General features: G+C 38.8%; 1 long non-coding RNA gene across 1 annotated transcript; it reads right to left on the bottom strand.

The window, feature by feature from the left end:
* Positions 1–4145: 4145 nt before the first annotated feature.
* On the bottom strand, positions 4146–18276 carry LOC123827203. Its single transcript, XR_006787197.1, has 3 exons — positions 18083–18276; positions 14206–14323; positions 4146–5480 (listed from the first exon to the last, which is right to left on the bottom strand). It is a non-coding gene; the product is annotated as an uncharacterized LOC123827203 (long non-coding RNA).
* Between the last annotated feature and the right edge of the window lie 1170 nt (positions 18277–19446).

The raw sequence follows: 19446 nt of genomic DNA, 5'->3' as shown, positions 1-19446 counted from the left end.
CAACTGCCACTGGACCCCCACAGGATCCTTCCCCTTCCTGCAGGTAAGTGTTAAAGGAATTTAAAACTCTATTTAGAAGCCAGTGGGTTTGAAACAGGACTTGAAATATTCCTTGTCAATTAAAACTTTAGATTAAGTTGGGAAGGAAAACGACTATGATATGCAATCTTAATTATTAAGTTGGTGCCATAAAATCTTAGGGAAGCAGAAGGAGAATCAATGAGATATATACAAGTCCTATGACATAAGACAAATTTTTTTTAACAAGTACTAATATTTTTATTATGGAATAAAGCAGTATTTTATACATTAACTCAATTTTATAGTAAAAACTTTTTATGTACAATTGTAAAGAAACCACTGTATAGATAAATTCAATGTAAAAATGGGTTGTATTTTAAAAGATCATAAATTGGAAAACATTTTCTCTATAGAATACAGTAAAAATAATAACATTCTCCAGGCTAGCTCAACAAGCCCATTTCAGCCAAGAAGTATAGTTTTAATTCTGGGATCCGAGAAACTTTAGCATCATTTATTGAAACAGGCATAGATATGTTTTCCTTAAAATTAAGTCGCATAAAGGGAAAATGTCCACCAATCTTCCCCTTTAGATTTAGGCCTGATTATTTTTCTTTAGGCTAATCTACAGAAATGTTTTAATGAAGGACAGGTACATGTGTCCTTTTACCTGCTTCATAAGGCACCCATTTGTATCCAAACTGAAATGCTTGGGTGGTTATGAAAGTACACTCAGTAGGCGGGAGACTGTATGGGAGAGAAGGAGGGAGACAATGACAGCCTGAGACCTGAAGCCAATTGAGCAAAAGTTAGTAAAAGAATAATTTTTAAAGGAGAGGGCATATTATTTTTATTTTTATATACATGTCAAGTACTTCATAATTAAAATCACTTTAAAGTTAAAAGAGAAAGAAACTGTGAGATAGATTTTAGTAGATGGTGAATTGTAGGATTAAAGACCTTGAAAACTAAATTTTGTCTGAAACTGTCTCTGCTGCCTGTGACGTTTAGTTATGGTAATTACCAGATGACTGGGAAAGGATTCATCAAATAATCTGTTTATCCCTGAAAGCTATTTTCACCTACTTATAAAACATTTTTCCTTATCTATGACCAAACGAATTCTTTGATGTTCTCAGATGCCACGTACTTAGAACATCTGTCTCTTATTTTTTAGGAGTCAGTATTAGACTGAATTTTATTTTATGTTCATAAGACTCATCAAACTTGCAGTTTCCATCCCTTGTTCCTTTCTGCCAAATAATGATAACAGCAACATTAGTAATAATAATAATAATAGCGATAACAACACATTGTGCCACATTCTGTCCTAAATACACCATATTCATTTTGTCCTGAAGTCAGCTTTACAAAGTGAACACTGTTTGTCTCTTCTTGGTTACAGATAAGGAAACTAAGTTACATAGAGATAAGAAATGTGCCCACAATCATACCTGGTTCCAAGGTTTGTGCTCTTAAACTTCACTCTCTACTGCGTCTTGATCATGTCTCTAGGGAGGTCAGGAGTTTTTATTAACTATACGCTATAATTTATTCATGCTATAAATAGCTATTCTATTTCACTATAAAGAGTTTTTATTAACTACACACTATAATTTATTCCTGCTATAAATAGTTAGTCCTATAGGTGTTAGGAATTTTAATGAACGAAGAAGGTCCCATCCTTAACCCTAGGAAGAGCAACTGTTAAATAATCAGCACCAACACGAGGTAAGCGTGACGGTGCTGGAAGTGTCAAGAGCTGTAGGTTATAGCAAGGACAACAAAGCCACCGTAAGGAAAATGTGATTTTTTTTTGCCAAAGTTGGAATTTATACACATTATTAGAAAAGGCCAAGAGCCCTTCATGCTGGTAGCAACGAGCTCTGAATGATTGGAGCCAGAGAAAAGGTGGTTGGAGGGTGATTAGGGATCGAGCTACATCTAAGGATAAAGAAACCTCACAGTTCAAAAGGCCGACTAAGAACGTGCCGCTGTGCCAGGGCCCTTGCCGGAGGACCGGGGCAGGTTCATATTTCTAACCATGGTAGCCACGGAGATGCTCTCCCAGAATCCGCTTCGTGGAAGGGCTTGCTGCCCCTGCGTGAGGTCAAGGACAGAGCCCGGCCAGACCTCCTTCGGATCTGCCCCCGTGGCAAAGAGCGGCCTTCTCTAGGGAAACTTCCTTCCGAGAGCAGCCCACAAATTGATCTTAGATGAATAAAAAGGTTCAGGTAGTTATTTCAAAATAAAAAACAAGAGTAATTTTTATTTACATTAAAAATATCATATACCAGATAATTTCCTTTGATTTCTGGGTTTTGATGTACATAAATTATTTAGATAAGATTGGCATGTAGTGTCCATGCCAAAGTACCTAAATAACATAATATATAAATGGGAAATTCATGTCTAATGTCTTTCAATGATTATTTTGACATTTTTGTAAAATAAATACTTTTTAAAATTTATTTTTATTGTATCTTTTCCATAACCATTTGTCCCCTTTCTACCTCTCATAAAAAATTCTTGATGTTGAGATTTTCTTTCTTTTTTTAAAGGTTTTATTTATTTATTTTTAGAGAGAGGGAAAGAGAGAGAGAGAGAAGGAGAGACACGTCAGTGTGTGGTTGCCTCTTGAGGCACCCCCCACTGGGGGCCTGGCCTGCAACCCAGGCATGTGCCCTGAGGGGGAATCAAACTGGTTCCCAGGCCTTGGTTCCCAGGCCTGCACTCAATCCACTGAGCTACACCGGCCAGGAAAAGATTTTCTACTTCTAGGCTTGCAAACTTTTGTATTGCTAAGTTTGTGAACATTCATGCCCAGCATACCTGAGCCCAAATCTTCAAGGTTTCCACTGAAAACAGTTCAGATGTGTTCCTCACACACATCTATTCTTCTGTCCTAGTCTGGCAGTGGCAGAAATCAAGGCCACATGCTTCCTTTGTGCCTCGTTTTCAATGGTTGTCCACAGCTCTTCTATTCCCCATTCCAATTATTCCCAGTGAACTGATCATGAAATAAGCACGCTATCCAAACTTACCATGGAATGAAAAGAAACTGAAAGAAAATAAATGCCTAGAAAACCAGGAAATTATTATCCAAGGAACAAGTCAAAGGAACTAATTAGTAACAAAAAGCAGACACATGTTAAGTGTAGCTGGTTCTTTTTGGAACAGCTCAAGAACAAGTCAAAACTCCAAAAACTCCTCTGGATCCATTATGACTTACCACAATTATTTTCTGAATGCAAACAAAAAGCAATTGCTTATGTTTACAACCAGACTCCCAGTTTCAATAAATTTGGATTTTTCCCATTTCCCTCTTAGAAATCACCCAATACCCACAAGGAGAACAAGAAACAAAATGCAAAGTGTATACTTGGTGAATTTAAAAAATAAATAAAACCCCAGATCAGGACATAAAAGCAGAAGGGCTACCAAAAACAGTAAAGGTCAAACAGGTGTGTTGGAAGATGTAAAAAAAAGACATTTCCACGGGTCTACAGTCTCAGAAAATGATGTCAGAATTTACCTTTTAAAATAAAAGATGGTTTTAAAAACAAGCCACACGTTGATCATGGTATCAGGAAAAGCGTAAGAGATCTGGTGGTGGGAGCTGGTCTATCCCCAGAGTGGTTCTGAGGAGCAGGGTAGGCAGGGCTGGACAATAAACTACACCCTAAGAGAGGCAGAGGGAACCGAGTTCCTCCGCCTCATCATCAGCCCTGTGTGCGAATCCTGATGGCTCTGTGGAGGACAGAGGCTACAAGAATTCACATGTGCCAATCTCGAGGCATATAGAAAATGCCTGCAATATTGTACCCGATCTGTATATAAATAAAAATCAAAAAGGAACCGACACAGACATGGCACAGAATAATATAAGAAAAAATGGAGGACAGGAATAGCAAAAAATAAAGGGTAAGAAAACGAAAACAAAACAAAACAACAGTTGCCAGGAAATAGATTAAAAGGCAATCAAGCATATTGGTGCAATTTTTTAATTAAATAAAGATTAATTGATATATAAGAGCTCAGAATGGTGAGGTAACAAAAAGAGATGAAACATGAGCTGGCAGAACTCAAGCAAGAAAAGATCAAACTATTTCAGAAATGGCATCACGAAACATACAGAAAGCAGGTGAGAATATGGCGAGTCTTACAGAACAGAAGGGAGAAAGGCAAAGAACATGAAATGTAGAGAAATGAAATAATTAAGAATATTTTAGAAGGAAAATTATGACTATACATGAGCAAAAGATAGATAATAGACATAATTATGTACACAATTAGTGTTCCCAATAAAAAAAATTGAGAACAAGAAATACTTAAGGGTAAACTTCCAGAAAACGACTCGGAAAGAAAAGAGTTGGTTCTACTGACTGAAATGGCCTATTGTATCCCAAATAAACAAACAAAAAAGGCCCAGAATGCTTCACTGAGATATACCCTAGCAAAATTTTTAGATTCTAAAATAAAGAATCCCTTGAAATAGTAGGCATAATGGTCATATCACACGACAAGAAAACAAGCCAGCTGTCCTCAGATACCTACAAAGTTATATTCAACTCTAAATAACACTGGAGGAGTGCCCTCAAAGACCACAAGAGAAGAAAGTGACCCAGGCATTGTCGCCCTAGCCAAACCATTATGCGAGTACAAAGGCCATTGAAAGCAATTTCTAAATATGCAAGAACCCAAGGAATATACTTTCCATCAGCTCTTTATAAAATTATTAGGTCACAATATACATAGGTATCAAATCATCATGCTATACACCTTAAACTTACACAAAATTATGTCTGTTATATCTCAATAGAGCTGGAAAACAAAATTAATTAATTTAAAAAATTGTTAGAGGGCACACTTCAACCAACCCAGACATGCCTGGAAACATGATGGTAAACTGATTGGCAATGAGTGTTAACTGCTTTTATCAGCAGAAAACTTAAAATGAAAACGTGGGGATTATGGTTGAATAAAGAAATGATTAAAACAGCATTAGCTAGAACTGAAAAGGAAAAAGATGGAGAGCTAGGGTAAAGGTATACTGTCTCCCTGATCTATTAATATCACTTAAAGATACTTAAGTGATACCATATGCATTTATCACCCGTATAAATATGAATGTCAAATACTTACAAAATACTGTTATATATCCTTTTATATCACTAAATTCCTCTGAAATGAATATTATTATGCCTATTAAGTTTAGATTGGGAAACTGATAGTTTACATGAGTAAATTAACCAGGGTCAAGCAGCTAAGAAGTGGTACATGAGCTGATATATGAAGACGAGTCCTCCGATGCCAATACAGTGCGTTGGGCTTAATGTCTTCCACATCAGTCCTGGCAATGCATACCATGGCAGCAAAGAACACGGGCGTTGGTAGGAATTCCAGCTTTCCCGTTCACTTGCTCTGTGATCTCGGAAGAGTTGCTTTGACTTCTGTGCCTTGGTTTCATTTATAAAATGAAGAAAATAAAAATACCAATGTCATGGATGTGTTGTTGCTGTTGTTACTGATTTTTACTAACCATTTAGGAAAAATTTTAAAATGAAGCTCTGACTTCATATTCATGCAAACCTGTAACTAAAGCCTTTAATCTAAGTTATTAAACTAACAAAGTATTTTTATGGATTTTTATTATAAAAGCAATGAAAGATTGTATAATTTAGGGAAATTATGTAATTATAGCTTACGTAATTATCTAAATTTATGTAATTATCTAAGCATTCTCCCCCCCAAATTACTGAAAGGCAGCTACTTTGTAGTTTGTATTTTTCTTTCCAAACTCTTTCTACACTTATTTTTTCCATAGTTGTTACCAAATTATATGACATTTTATACGTCATATATATTTTTTGCTTATTCAAAACCCTTCTTAAATATGATTTTAATAGCTGTATAAAATCTCATTCTATAAGTAGGCTGTCATGTCTGACTATTCTTGTTTTGGTATAAAGAATACCTTTTTTAAATAAATCATTTTCTTCACTTGTAATTACTGACTTAGAGTAGAGCCCCAGAAATACAATTACTTGGTCAAAAATGATTAGTATTTTTAAGACTTTGGACATGTATTTACAAGTTGCCATGTAAAATAAACTATGTAAAATACTTGAAATAGTACTGAAGGCACAGAAGACTGCTTCATACATTAAAGATACTAACTTTTTATCTATTTGTTTTGAATATTTCCCCGTTGATGGTTACACACACACACACACACATAGCTAATACATACATATATGGGTTTTTTCATGTAAACCTTTACATTTTAATCACACCTATTGATTTTATTTATAATTTCATTTCAGACATCAGCTAGTGAAACCCTTTCCCAGCTAGATACCAAGTATTGTCTTCAATTTCTTCATTTAATAGTTTTAGACTATTGACCTTATATTCTTTTAATCCCACGTGATTTAGCTACATTTTTCTCTAACATTCTACTTTTGCTAATGAGGCTAATGATCTAAATGAAAAATCAAAGTTATTAAAAATTAGTTTAGACTTGATCAAAATTTCTGTGTCTGTAGCTCCGAACAAAAAAAAAATACTTCAGAAGTATCTAAGTAGAGAGAGATGCATTCCAAGTTTAGTAGGGCTCTCATTTCTTGTTTTATTTTTTTTTCTGATCAAGTAAATAATGTTGTCCAAAACTACAAGGGGTATGAAATCCTAGGAAAAATTATAAAAAGTTACATTGCTTTTAGATTGTTAATCTTCAAATCTTGCATATGAGACATGAGAAAAAGAGAGCTTATTATTTCGTAAAAAGTCTGGTAAGGAGTTAAGGCTCATTTAATCTACTGGTGGGAGAATCACCTTGATAGAATGTGTTGAACGTGGAAGGCCTTTTCAGGGTTATCTACCCCAGCCACCTCCTGTTACCGTATCGTGGTGTTCAGTACAGTTAAAAATGTGAGTTTGACGCCTGAACGTGCCCAGAAACTTTACAGAAATGAAAACTTCCCTCATTTCCAGACTAAGCAATTCAGTCAGCCGTTTCATAAACTAACAATTAAATGAAACTGAGCAACCATTACTGTTGCTATAGTGAATCCACATAACAACAAAAAATTAGGTAGGAAATAGTGGTCAGACTGTAGTCCCTGTGGAACCAGCCTTGTTCTGAACCAGTTTTACTGCATTAACAAATTCCTTCAGAGAAGAGGGGTAAGATGACGAGACAGCTGATATGTACGTGGTCAAAATATGGTTAGCTTATCAGTAACATATTTGTTGTATTCCCCAAGAACACTAACTACCTAGCACTTTAGAAAGAAGAGAGTAATGTGTATGTATTCTAAAAGAATCATGTTAATAAATACATGTTCAGTTAACAACCAAAAAAAGACACCAAGTTGAGTATGATTTCAAATTACTTGGGAACCTAATGCTACTAAATTATTTATTTTACATAAGTTCTATTGCTAAAATAACTTGATTAACTTATTATACAAATATTTATTGAGCCAGGCCATTGGAATACATCAATGATTTAAACAAACAAAGCATTTTAGTCTTGTTCCTTACAAGGAAACTGTTATGTTTCTTGACTATGGTAAGGGTCACACAAATGCTCACACATGATACAACTGCCTGGAACTAATACACACACAGATGAGTTCATGTAAAATCCGTGAAATCTGAATAAGCTGACTGACCTGTATCACTGTCAGTTTTCTCTTGTCAGATGGCACTACTGTTTTGTAAGACGCTTCCACTGGAGGAAACTGGGCGACAGACACAAAGGATCTCTTCCTACTATTTCTTACAACTCTACGTGAATATGCAATCATCTGGAAAATTTGTTTTCATTTCTTACCCTCAGAGTTTAAATTCCAGTTCCCAGAGACAGAGAAGAAATAACAAGCATAGTAAATAAGTGAATTGTATAGTAGTTTAGAAAGTTGTTAAGTATTATAGAGAAAATAGATCCTGGTGAGAAGAACTAGGAAGAACAACTAGGTCTATTAAGAAGACGATATTTGAGCAAAGACTTAGGAGATTGGGGTTTGCCTGAGGGAACAACATTAATTTGTGGGAACAGCTACTGCGAAGCCTCTAAGGTAGGAATGGACTTGAGTGTGTAAGGAACTACAAGGGGCCATCTGAGTGGAGCAGAGGTACCAGAGGAAGAGCAGCAGGTGATGAAGTCAGAGAACTGAAAAGAACCGAAGGATGGAGGTCTCTGAGGCCACTGTAAGGATGTTGGCTTTTTCTCGGAGTTGAGAAGTTTCTGAAAGGTCTCTGAACAGAGTGGCATGTTTGTTAAGGATCACCCTGCCTCCCAGGTCGAAAGCAGAGTATAAGGGACTGAGAAGCACAAAGACCTGTCAGGGGGCTAATGCAGGCATCCCGAAGAGAAAAAACAATTGCTTCCTTAGGGAACAGCGAGAATTATGGCAAAATCTAGCAGTTTACCACTTCTGTACACTAACTGGTACATTAGTGCCTAATATGACAATTACAGTTTCCACAAACTCATATTTCCAAGGAAAACTATATATATATAGATTTTATATAGAGATTATATAGAGAGAGGGTATATAGATTATGCAATGCCTCATTTGCATAAACTGCACATTTTGCCCTTTACAATGGGAAATCATAAAGATCCCACTTGCAGATGGTAAGTCTTTTCTTTATGGAACACCAAAACGCTTAATAAGAGTGCTGCCATATCTGACTCTGCTACTCTGACTGCGCCTTTTCCTATTTGTCTGTGACACAAAGGAGGTTTGCAGGCATCATCCCTTTTTCTTGCCTATTTGAAGCTCCCTGGGTCAGGACCGCTGGCTGGGTAACTCTGGCTCCCTCTACTGACTCAATCCACAAGAAACCAGACGCATGAGGCCCGTATAATTAGAAAGAAAACTCAGAAGAAAAAATGTCTTCTGTACGTTGTCCAAGTGTGGTGTCATCCAAGATAAACATGTTTAAAGCTTTTGAAGAACACAGATGCCTGCATTGCCTATTGTTTAGAAACCGAACGTTCTTATCAATTGAATACCACAGACACTGAGTCCATTGTACTGTACAACCCATTGTTTATCTCTGTCATTTTATTCTTAATATAGTTCAGGTAGTTTACTGACTCCGTATGTGGTTCAGAAACAGTATCTTTTTAAAAATCATTACAATATATACACTTGCTAGTAAAAACAACAGATGCAATTTTGAAATAATTCAATCTTTTTCAGTACACAAAAGCCGATGTTCTTTGGAAAATCTGGTTTATCCTGAAGCTCTGCCAGCCAGGTGGAAAGCTTTCACACAATTAAATGTAACTGAGGCTGAAGCAGAAGGAAAAGGCACTGTGTGGTCCAGTAAAATGGAAAGCAACATTCTACGTAAAGAACTCTTCAAAGTAGCTGATAAAGCTGCACATTCAAGACAGCGAAGATTGCTTCTGTTTCTTTCCAGCAACACAACATTGACCATGAGAGCATTTCCTCATCTGGTCCTGGTATAAAAAGACAAGTATCTCAGCACTATTAATTCTGTGAAAGCCTCCACGTGCTAGCGTCCCTTAACCACAGACTTCTGTTCTCCTGTTCCCAGACATCACAGCAGGGGGAGTTGCCTCCTACACGGAGCTTTTCTTCAGCCAAAAGGCGGCTCAGGCGACAGAATGTTTCATGATTTTCTAGATGGCATAATCCTCCTTAAGAAGAAAAGCTAAATGAAGATTTTACAATTTCCTGTAGTTTTCTATCCTGTTCACCAATTAACCTATAAAAGTGGAACATAAATCTGACTTTTTCATATACTAAGGAAAAAAAATTGTAACTGAAAGGTGCAGATTCCACAAGCTCAATGTTTTCTATACATTATTAACGTACTTGGTTATGCATCATGTGTTTATTTGCACATTAATTTTGTGAATTACTTATTAATGTAAAGTAATTATGGTGCATGACCTTAAGAGTGTTGTGGGCTGAGGCTTTAAATGGGAAGCAATAAAATATTATGCCCTTTGGACACATTCATTATATTGTCAGTATTGACAATGGATCCTCAAAACCTCGTAAACACTGTGGGAATAATGATTTATTTTAAAAATTATTGTCGAAAGTGCTTTCCTTGGCTTATTCAGCACCTGCTATTTACTAGTTTTATGAAGGTGAAGTGCAGGGAGCTATGAGGAGCATAAAATAAATCTTAAGTCCTGCTACATGTTGGACTGCAGAGATTTTGTTGGGTCCAAAGAACCCCAGAACAAATCTGTGTTTTAGACACTTAGTAAATAAACAATTCTACCTGTGATGCATCAGCTTCCAGATGCACTATTGCTGATGAAGTAAACTTTCCAGATTATTCACTGATCAAGTTGGTTATGTCTGTTTATGATTAAAATAAATGTGGCTTTTGAGTGTGCATCAGCATATTTTAGGGGATGTTGGTGCTTCTGGACATCATATTCTGAGAGTCTCACATTCTATCCGAAGCAGGCTACACACTTTTTTCAGGAACACTTTGCTGACTCCATTGAGCCTGACCTTATCCTTCTAGATCAGGTGTCAGTGTCTGCGACTCCATAATGCCCATGTACGCTCTCTCAGTGTGTTATTATGTTATTGTTTTAGCCTGAACTCCCGGCAGTTCACAGAAGCCAGGATAGGGATGGCTGGATGTCAGTGATCTAATGGTGTCATGATGACCAGGTTTCTTTCTGTCTGTGAATTACAGTTCCCTCTGTCTGCTATTCTCACCCTCAGGCTAGCCCTATTCGTATGAGAGCAGTCCCAAATCTGTAATCCAAAAGGAGAAACCTTGTCTCCTGGTATTCATATATTTTTAAAGATTTTATTTATTTATTTTTAGAGAGGGAAGGGAGGGAGAGAGAGAAAGAGAGAGAAACATCAATGTGCGGTTGCTGGGGGTCATGGCCTGTGTAACACAAGCATGTACCCTTACTGGGAATCGAACCTGTGACACTTTGGTTTGCAGCCCGCGCTCAATCCACTGAGCTATGCCAGCCAGGGCGGTATTCATATATTAAATGTTATGAAAGGGCACTGATTGGAATTGTTTGGTTCACGTTCTTTCCCTTGGACCAATCTCTGAGTTCCATGAGGAAAACATGGGGCGATGGGATAGTTGTTTTTTCAAAGACATGTACTGTGCAGACAAAAGTGTCACTTCAAGTGTTTTATGAATATTTTGTTGTGCCTCTTTCTCCTCTAATGGACCATGTGCTAGAACAAAGGTTGCCTTATTAGTCTTCATATACTCAGTAACTAGTACAAGACCTACCCATAGTCAGTGTTCAATAAATGCTTATTGAGTAAATATGATGTGAAGCCATGTCAATATCCACCTGGGAGGAGAAGAGAGCAAGGGAAGACTGTGCTGAAATAGCACTGAAGCACATCAGAGTGTGTGAGTGCCCGGGCTGCCGACGGCAGACAATCTGCAGAGGATCAGAAGTATTAAGAATAAGTAGCTCTTAACCTTTAAATCAATTAGAAGATGTTTCTAAGAGGATACACTGCCTTATTACTCAGCTGGCATCAGTCAGAGAGGCTTCATTTAAAACTTAATGTCTCTGTTCTTAATAACAGTTAAGAATGTTCAGGGGATGATTAAAATTATACCATCTCCCTATAGTTGTGTACCAATTCTGCCACTGAATCACTGGAAGTTCTGGTCTGTGATACTCTAGGGACTTGGGTTTAAGGTACCAGCTAGCTGCAAAGCTAAAACCTTGCTGGCTTCAGCTTAACCACTGGGAACTTTGTTCATGAAAATGTTCAAAAGCAGGAAACCTTATGACATTTTTGCTATATCCTGATGTTAAATGTTTAGATAGGTAAATTATTATTTTTCCAAAATAAAGAGCTAGAGTTTGGATGAACACATTGTATTACGTTTGGGGCAGTGGTGATGGTCCATAGTGGTCCAGTGATTGTAAACAGGGCCACACCACAGCAGTCAAAGGAGAACAACAGAGGTTCAGGAAAGGAAGAATGTGGTTAAATCACCGGGTACTCAGAGGCTTTAGAGACTTGACAGTTGCAAGAGAACTCTGAGACATCAGAGGCAGCTGAGGCCTGAGCAAGCCATATGAGAAGAAAGAGGTTATGGAAGCAAAGTAGGCAAAGGTAGATTTTGCGAGGTTTTTGGCAGTAAAGGAAGTTGCAGAACTGTGGGCAAAGTGACGGTGTTTTGTTCGCTTGTTTTTGTAGATAAGGCAGTGTTGATGGTGTTTGTAGGTGGAAGGGAAGGAGCCAGCAAGAGAGAGTTGACAGTTTCAGGAGAAAGAAGCATCTCATGGAGGAAGGCCCTGGAGAAGGTAAAAAGAGAAGGTGTTAAATAGCAGAGCTGAGCAGGTTACTTTAGGTAAGTAAGAAAAGCCAAAACCCTGAGGTTTGTATCTCTCTCTTTTTTTTTTTTAAGATTTCATTCATGTATTTTTAGAAAGGGCAAGGGAGGGGGAAAGAGAAGGAAACATCAGCATGTGGTTGCCTGAGTGCCCTCTATTTTTTATATCTCTTTTATAATTGTTTTAAAAAGACTCAATGGTCAGATAATTTTTACTCCCCAATATTTCAGTCAACACTAAGGAACTATTTTCACTGATTTGTTTTTCTTATTTAAAAAATGTTTAGATTATGAGCCCTGGCTGGCGCAGCTCAGTGGACTGAGCGTGGGCTGCGAACCAAAGTGTCGCAGGTTTAATTCCCAGTCAGGGCACATGCCTTGGTTGCAGGCCATGGCCCCCAGCAATCCCACATTGATGTTTCTCTCTCTCTCTCTTTCTCCCTCCCTTCCTTCTCTAGAAATAAATAAATAAAACCTTTTTAAAAATGTTTAGATTACAATGGAAAAAATGATACAATGAATAATAATTTTATTTGGGACATTATGAAATTAAAATATAATATAGATATATAATATCCAAGTATGGAAAAATTCAACATACAAAAACATTAGGAAGATAAAATAGCAGATTATTCAAAAGTAGAATAATTCAGAATATTCAAAAGCAATACTCTGAGAACCAAAAATACAATATGAAGTACATTAATGCAAAGGGCATTCACAGTTATCTGTATTTATTTGTTACTATGCTGTGGAACATAAAATGCTTAAAAGAACTTAGTGCCCTTCTTTTGTAAAGCGAATATTATGCACAAAAATGTAGAAAAGCAGAAAAATACTTTTTATTAATGTATTGTAAGGAAAAGTGCCAATAAGAAAGTGGGGGGATTGTTTATTTTGGGGAAGTACATTGGTTTTTTGAGATTGGCTCAGTTTTTCTATACATTGACTTATTCAGGACACTAATACAAAGGCCTTTTTTAATCCAAAAGTTAAATCACCAAAACCAAAAATGAGGATAATCATTTTGTCTTTAACCCTTTTTATGATGAAGCATGAGGCCATTTAAAGCAGTTCTCTGAGAACCCACAGAACATGAAACCATCCCTAGAAAAATAACGTATAAACCACTATGGCAGTTCTCTCTCTCTCTTTATTCCTGTGTTGGGCAACTTTTGGGTTATATAACATAATAAAAATAAATCAGACAGACACGATCATATTACAGTGAGAGCATGAGCTAATCAGTCAAAAATGAGCTATGGTTATTTTCAAACTTTCAAACTGTTTGCTCCACACCTGGAAGCAAACTTAGTCACCTCCCTCGTCTGTGTCATCCCTGTGAGAACCTTTGAGTGACCACCCAACACGGGAGCCATGGGGCTTGAAAAGACCGAGATGGGGCCTGATAGATTGCTCAACTCCACTCTTTGATAAGGGATTTGGCATTATTTAGATCCATTTAACTACTTAAGACGCACTGTGATTGAGTCTCACCCATTCCCAGCAGTTACTGCCTCCATTAAATACATACATTCTTAGAATTAATTAGTGTTCTCATTTTCCACATATAATTACTGCCAGTCCGTGTATTAGGTTCCACCTGCCTCACCAGCCTGGAAATCAAGTGAGGTCACATAACAAAAATTCCCTCCCAGCGGAAGTCTCTCCCCAGTAGTTCAGATAGTCCCCAGGCCACCTCCCCGTGTGTCCCAAGCAAATCAACTCAAGTTCTTCAGCACTGCAGCCCCTTAGCGAGGCCCACCACTCATGCAGCCCCTCGGAGGGCACCGACCACCACACCTAGGCCCTCTGGGAGAGGCCAAAGTGTCTCTGCCTTACCTGCACCCCAACCTCAGGGCTGCACGGTGTCTTCCCTGCTCACAGGGAGGGAATCTGTCTTCTGCCTCGCTCCATGTGGTGGATGAATACATAATTTATTTTCTTAACTTGAACATCTCTGAAAGTAAAAGGGACCTCTAATTAATAGGACCTTACCACAGGAGACTTAACAGGGCCGAGCCAAGGCAAACCGTACCTGTAGTCAGCATGTATATAGTTCCTTTTCTGACCAGGGCTCTCAGGCAATGGACCCGTCTCCTGGTTCCTCACCAGTCCTTAGGTTAAAACAGTTCTTTCGGCTTTTTTTAAACCACTCCCCCTGCAAGAACTCAGACTTAGCCCCCAGGGCTGGGTGGGGAACGGACACCATGTGGTCTTCCCCACTGTCCGCAGCTGCCCACACACCCACCTCCACTTCACAGGTCCTCCCTCCTCAGGACACACCCAGGCCAGGACACTAAAAGAAATGACCAAGCAGGACATCCCAGGGTGATGAGCCTAGTCTCAGCTCAGTAATCAACATACCGCCCCAGTGGGTAAAAAAGCAAGATGATACCCTTCCCATTGCCAAGGCCAGTTAATAAGTTTGGCTATTATGAATGCATAAAGAAATCTTGATTATTTCCCTTCCCTGTGTCATTAAATATTGATAATTATGTCTGCCTTCTATCTGGAAAAATTTACAACAAACAATATTGGTGAAATAATGTCTATATAGCAAAGCTATATATGACCTGGGAAAGGAGAATTACATTAATAGTAATGATAATGTTGTCTTCAAAAGAGAAGGTAGGTTGGGAAATAACATATTCTTACCAGAAAAATATCTGTGAAAATTATTTAATACTGATCATTGAAAACAAACATACGAGCCACAGTTGCTAACATTTAATGACCGTGGCTCATCTACAGGAAACTAACTCTCACAGTCGAATAGTTCAGAGTCTGTGTTCCACAGGCGCATCTCCCATCTTTGAAGGGAGTTTTCGATAATGAACTACTCAACACTCTTCTGAACTAGAAAGCTACAGGGGCAGAGCATGACACAGTTAGAGGTACAGCTTAAAAAGAAAATAGCTTTAGCGAAGACTTAACAAAGATATTACTTTGCTTTCTATTTGCATTCCAAATAAGACCAGGACATTTGGTTAAATATTAAATAATTGGATGGCCAAGTTTACATCTGTCCTATTCATGGGGATTGCCCTGGAGGAACCGGGGAAACTGCAGCCAGCCTTAGACAAACACAAAGCCTAGGACTTTGCACATTTTGGTTGCTCAATGGATATTTGTTGATTTGATAAGGTTGGCGTGCCCTGACTATTGGCTAAAGACTGAGAGTATCATATCTGAGAATGGAGGAGTCATGCAAACTCCCGGACTGCTCTTCTGGACTCAATGAGAAGTCTCACAGGAGAGCTCAGCTCTGGAGGCGGTGAATAACAGAACAACTCGGTTTCAGTCCACCTCACAGCCACACGCTCCGAACCGGGAGCTCCTCCTGTGAACTTCCATGAGGTCACTGGAAGGGCCAGTGTTATCAGGCAGGGTACATCAGACCGTGCCAAAATAGTTTCTCCTCCTCTTCATAACTTTCCTGACTTTCTCAATGCCTGAAATTCCACCGCGAGGGCGTCACTCTTTTAAAGTGTGAAGTCTTTTTGGTCTCCTAGAATTTTCCACCAAAATAAATATCACCCCTCGGAACATTAGATATTTAACCCAGCATTTCCAAAAATATATATTTCCAGTCCCACAAGAGGCTTCATGAAAAAAAAGCAAAAAGTGCTGCAGTCAAAGAAATTTGGTAAATGCTCTATTCTTGGTTAACTTTTTAAAATTCACAGTGCCAAAGAACATATTAAACACAGTTGCTGAAATAGATCGCAGAGAAAAATAAAAAATTTTAATCTAGTATTTGCAAAGTTATTTTAACTACAAAACAGTTTGGAACACATTTTATCTTCCAGAATACTGTAATGCCGACTCACAGTGACTCATCAGTTTCTGGAAACATGACCAATGCGATCAGCAAGCAGGGAGCCAGGCACTGTCATTGGGTGACTGGGCCCACTGTTATTGCAGGTGTTCACTGGACATTATCGAATAATATCAATGGTGTCAGTGTCTTTCTGAAATTTTTGTCCCTATAGAAATTTACATATCATGGCTCATGCATGTAAGATTCCGTCATCTTTATTACTAGAGAGATAAGATAGGCCTCACGTGGAAAGTTAATAAACAAGGAAACACTTGATTGAATGATGAACAGATTGTATGATGTGTTCTGAATTCTGGAAAAGAAGTGGTCAGTGGAATTAAGCTAAGCTTTGTAGTTTGGGCAGCATTTTAATGTGCAGAGAAGGAACTGCCCCAAGCAGGGGAACCATGAGAGCAAAGGCAAGCTAAGGAATCGCTTGCCAGGATCGAACCACTTGTGAGGCTGGGGGACAACGGCTGGAGCTCCTGCAGTCAGGGACTGCTACCATTAGGCATTCTGCGGCCCAGCCTGGAGCTCACCGGAGACCTGACACCACAAAGGGTCCTTCTCAATGGGAGATGCATAGTCAAGAGCTGGTATCAAGAAACACAGCTATGAGCCGTGGTCAGGTACCTGGAACCACCAGGCAAGCAAACAAAAACACTGCCTCTGACTAGCCACCGCCAAAGTGAGCTTATTCCGGAGACCAGCCAAAGAATTAAGCTGAAGTTGCCTTATTGCTCAAAAATTCTAGCTGCCTTGTAAACTCCCAGCAACACCCAAAGTTTTTTCTAGTTTTGAACAGCGATGGTCATGAAAATACACTGCTCACATCTCCTGTTGCTGGGAGTATGGTTGACTGATGGTCCAGCTATGTCTCTGGTTCCACCATCACTTAGATCTTGGACCACACTTTCTGTGAGTGCTCCTAGCAATGACTAAGCATGATTAGGGTCCGAGTGCAAGCCCCTTCCTGGGATGTGGGATTCTTCCGCCCCATTGCAAGATTCCCCATTGACTTGGCTGAATGGTTCTTGGAATTGTGCTGAAGCCGGAGACTCTTCCTTTCCGAATTTCCTTCTGTATTTGTCTTCTTCACAGGAGCCGAATCAACACTGTGATCCAAAGCCTCCCTTATCTTCTCCAGATCCTTCTCTTTAGCCTTCATTATCCTTCTCAAGCATTTCCCCTGATACATTTCTTGCACATCCAATCCTAGCTTGGTGTCTTCTTTTCAGAGAACCCCAGTTCACACAGATACCCAACTGTGACACAATCCATTCTGAGGCTCCATTCTGATACACTTTTAGGTCAAGTCTTTCTCTCTCACAGGCATCCCGATGCTCCACAATCATACAAAGGGGGGTAGGGTCTCCATCTCCCACTGCCACTTTTACCTTGATTTTGAGAGCAGAACCACATTGACCTTTCCTCCTGAAAGGGGTTCATTTTGGAAAAGATCTTGTCATTTGATAAATACAAAAGAAAGGAAATTAACACTGGGACATTGGCCACTCAAAATAAGAAGTAAGAGAATTTTTGAAAAATAGAGGATTTGTGTAAAGTTACTTCTTGAAGAGCCTAATAGAAAGTTCTTCTGATTTCCCAAACAGCAAGTAGTTACTGTTTTTCATTATTAGTGTATTAGATTCTCGGGGCTGCATAACCAAGTACCACAGCCCTGGCTGGTGGCGCAGTGGATTGAGTGCCAGCCTGTGAATGAAAGGGTCGCTGATTCAATTCCTAGTCAGGGCATACGCCTGGGTTGCAGGCCAAGCCCCCATAGGGGGCATGGGAGAGGCAACCACACATCAATGTTTCTCTTCCTCTCTCCCTCCCTTTCCCTCTCTCTAAAAATAAATAAATAAGTAATAAAAAGTACTGCAAACTGGGTACCTCTGAACAACAGATGAAGTCCTGGAGGCGAGCAGTCTGAAATCAATGTGTTGGCATGGCCGTGCTCTCTCTGAGGGCTCCAGGGGAGGAATCTGCTCCATGCTGTTTCCTTAGCTTCTGGTGTTGCTAACAATCCTTGATGTTTCTTGGCTTATTGTTTTCGGTCCAATCTCTGTCTGAGTAGTCAGGTGATGTTTTCCTTGGAAGTCTCTGTGTCTCCTCTTCTAAGAACACAAGCGGTAAAGATTAAGATACACCCTAATGACCTCATCGTCACTTGATTCCATCTGCCAAGACACTCCAGTATTTTAAAATAAAGGCATGGGTCCCCAAGGCTAGGACTTCAGTGCATTTTTTTGAGAGACACAAAGCAACCCAAAAACTAGGGTAGGACTGTGTTTCTTTGGAATGGAAATGGAAAGCTGCATAATTACACAAAATTTCTCAGGGACTTGGTAGATAAAGAAACAAACTGTTCTACTTTTAGTTAGTGAATTGTGCTGCTGCTTGTATGGTGTCCCTGCTGGACATCAGGTATGTCCTTGGCCTCTTCATCTTCAGTGCAGTGAGCACCTAGCACTTCAGGTCACTGCTGCATATTGCTGGATGGGAAATGAAACCAATATGTCTTCTAAATGTTGGCCTGTGGGTGATATGAATTGATAGGCATATTCATTACAACTGATAAAAGCACTGCTGATTTGGAGTAGTGACCTTTCCAGCTGAAATTAATTGGGTCTTTTCAATGATACTACTTGTACATGAATATACTTTCCTTATTCAGAGAAGACAGACTAGAGAAGTCACAAAATCAATCAGCTGGAAAGGATTTTTGAAGCACTTTCCAGATGATAAATCACAGCACACATAAGACTTCACATATATATGACTAGACATTTTTAGCTACTTCCCAATTCCAAAATCTATCTGCCACAGGAAAGTGGTTAAACTGGGGTGAGAATCTAGCAAATATTTTCGGTGATCTAAAAATCATCCACAACACCCTTCTCCTTAATTCTATCATAGAGACTGTTAAAGTTCTATGAATTTGAACTAGCTTTTTTTCATTATTAGAGCTGGCCATGTGACACATTTAACCAATAATATGTAGGAAGAGTAACTGGGGAGGGCATCTCTTCTCAATAAAATGACAAGCTATTATTTGACATTATTTGACAGTCTCCCACCTTCCTGCCAGGAATGTGACTATGACACCAGGAGATGAAGCAACTGTCTTACCACCACGGGTTCAAAACTTCCATAGAAATGGTGAAGTAGGACCATTGAAAATGGAATAAAAATCGCCAAACTTGTATTTCAATGTTGGCTTTTATGGCAGTGATTATTAACAAGGGGCTGTTTGG

The sequence above is a fragment of the Phyllostomus hastatus genome, unplaced genomic scaffold (genome assembly GCF_019186645.2).
Source record: "Phyllostomus hastatus isolate PE091 unplaced genomic scaffold, TTU_PhHast_1.1 phas_contig_86, whole genome shotgun sequence".
NCBI lineage: Eukaryota > Metazoa > Chordata > Mammalia > Chiroptera > Phyllostomidae > Phyllostomus > Phyllostomus hastatus.
This window is presented reverse-complemented; position numbering and strand designations above follow the sequence as displayed.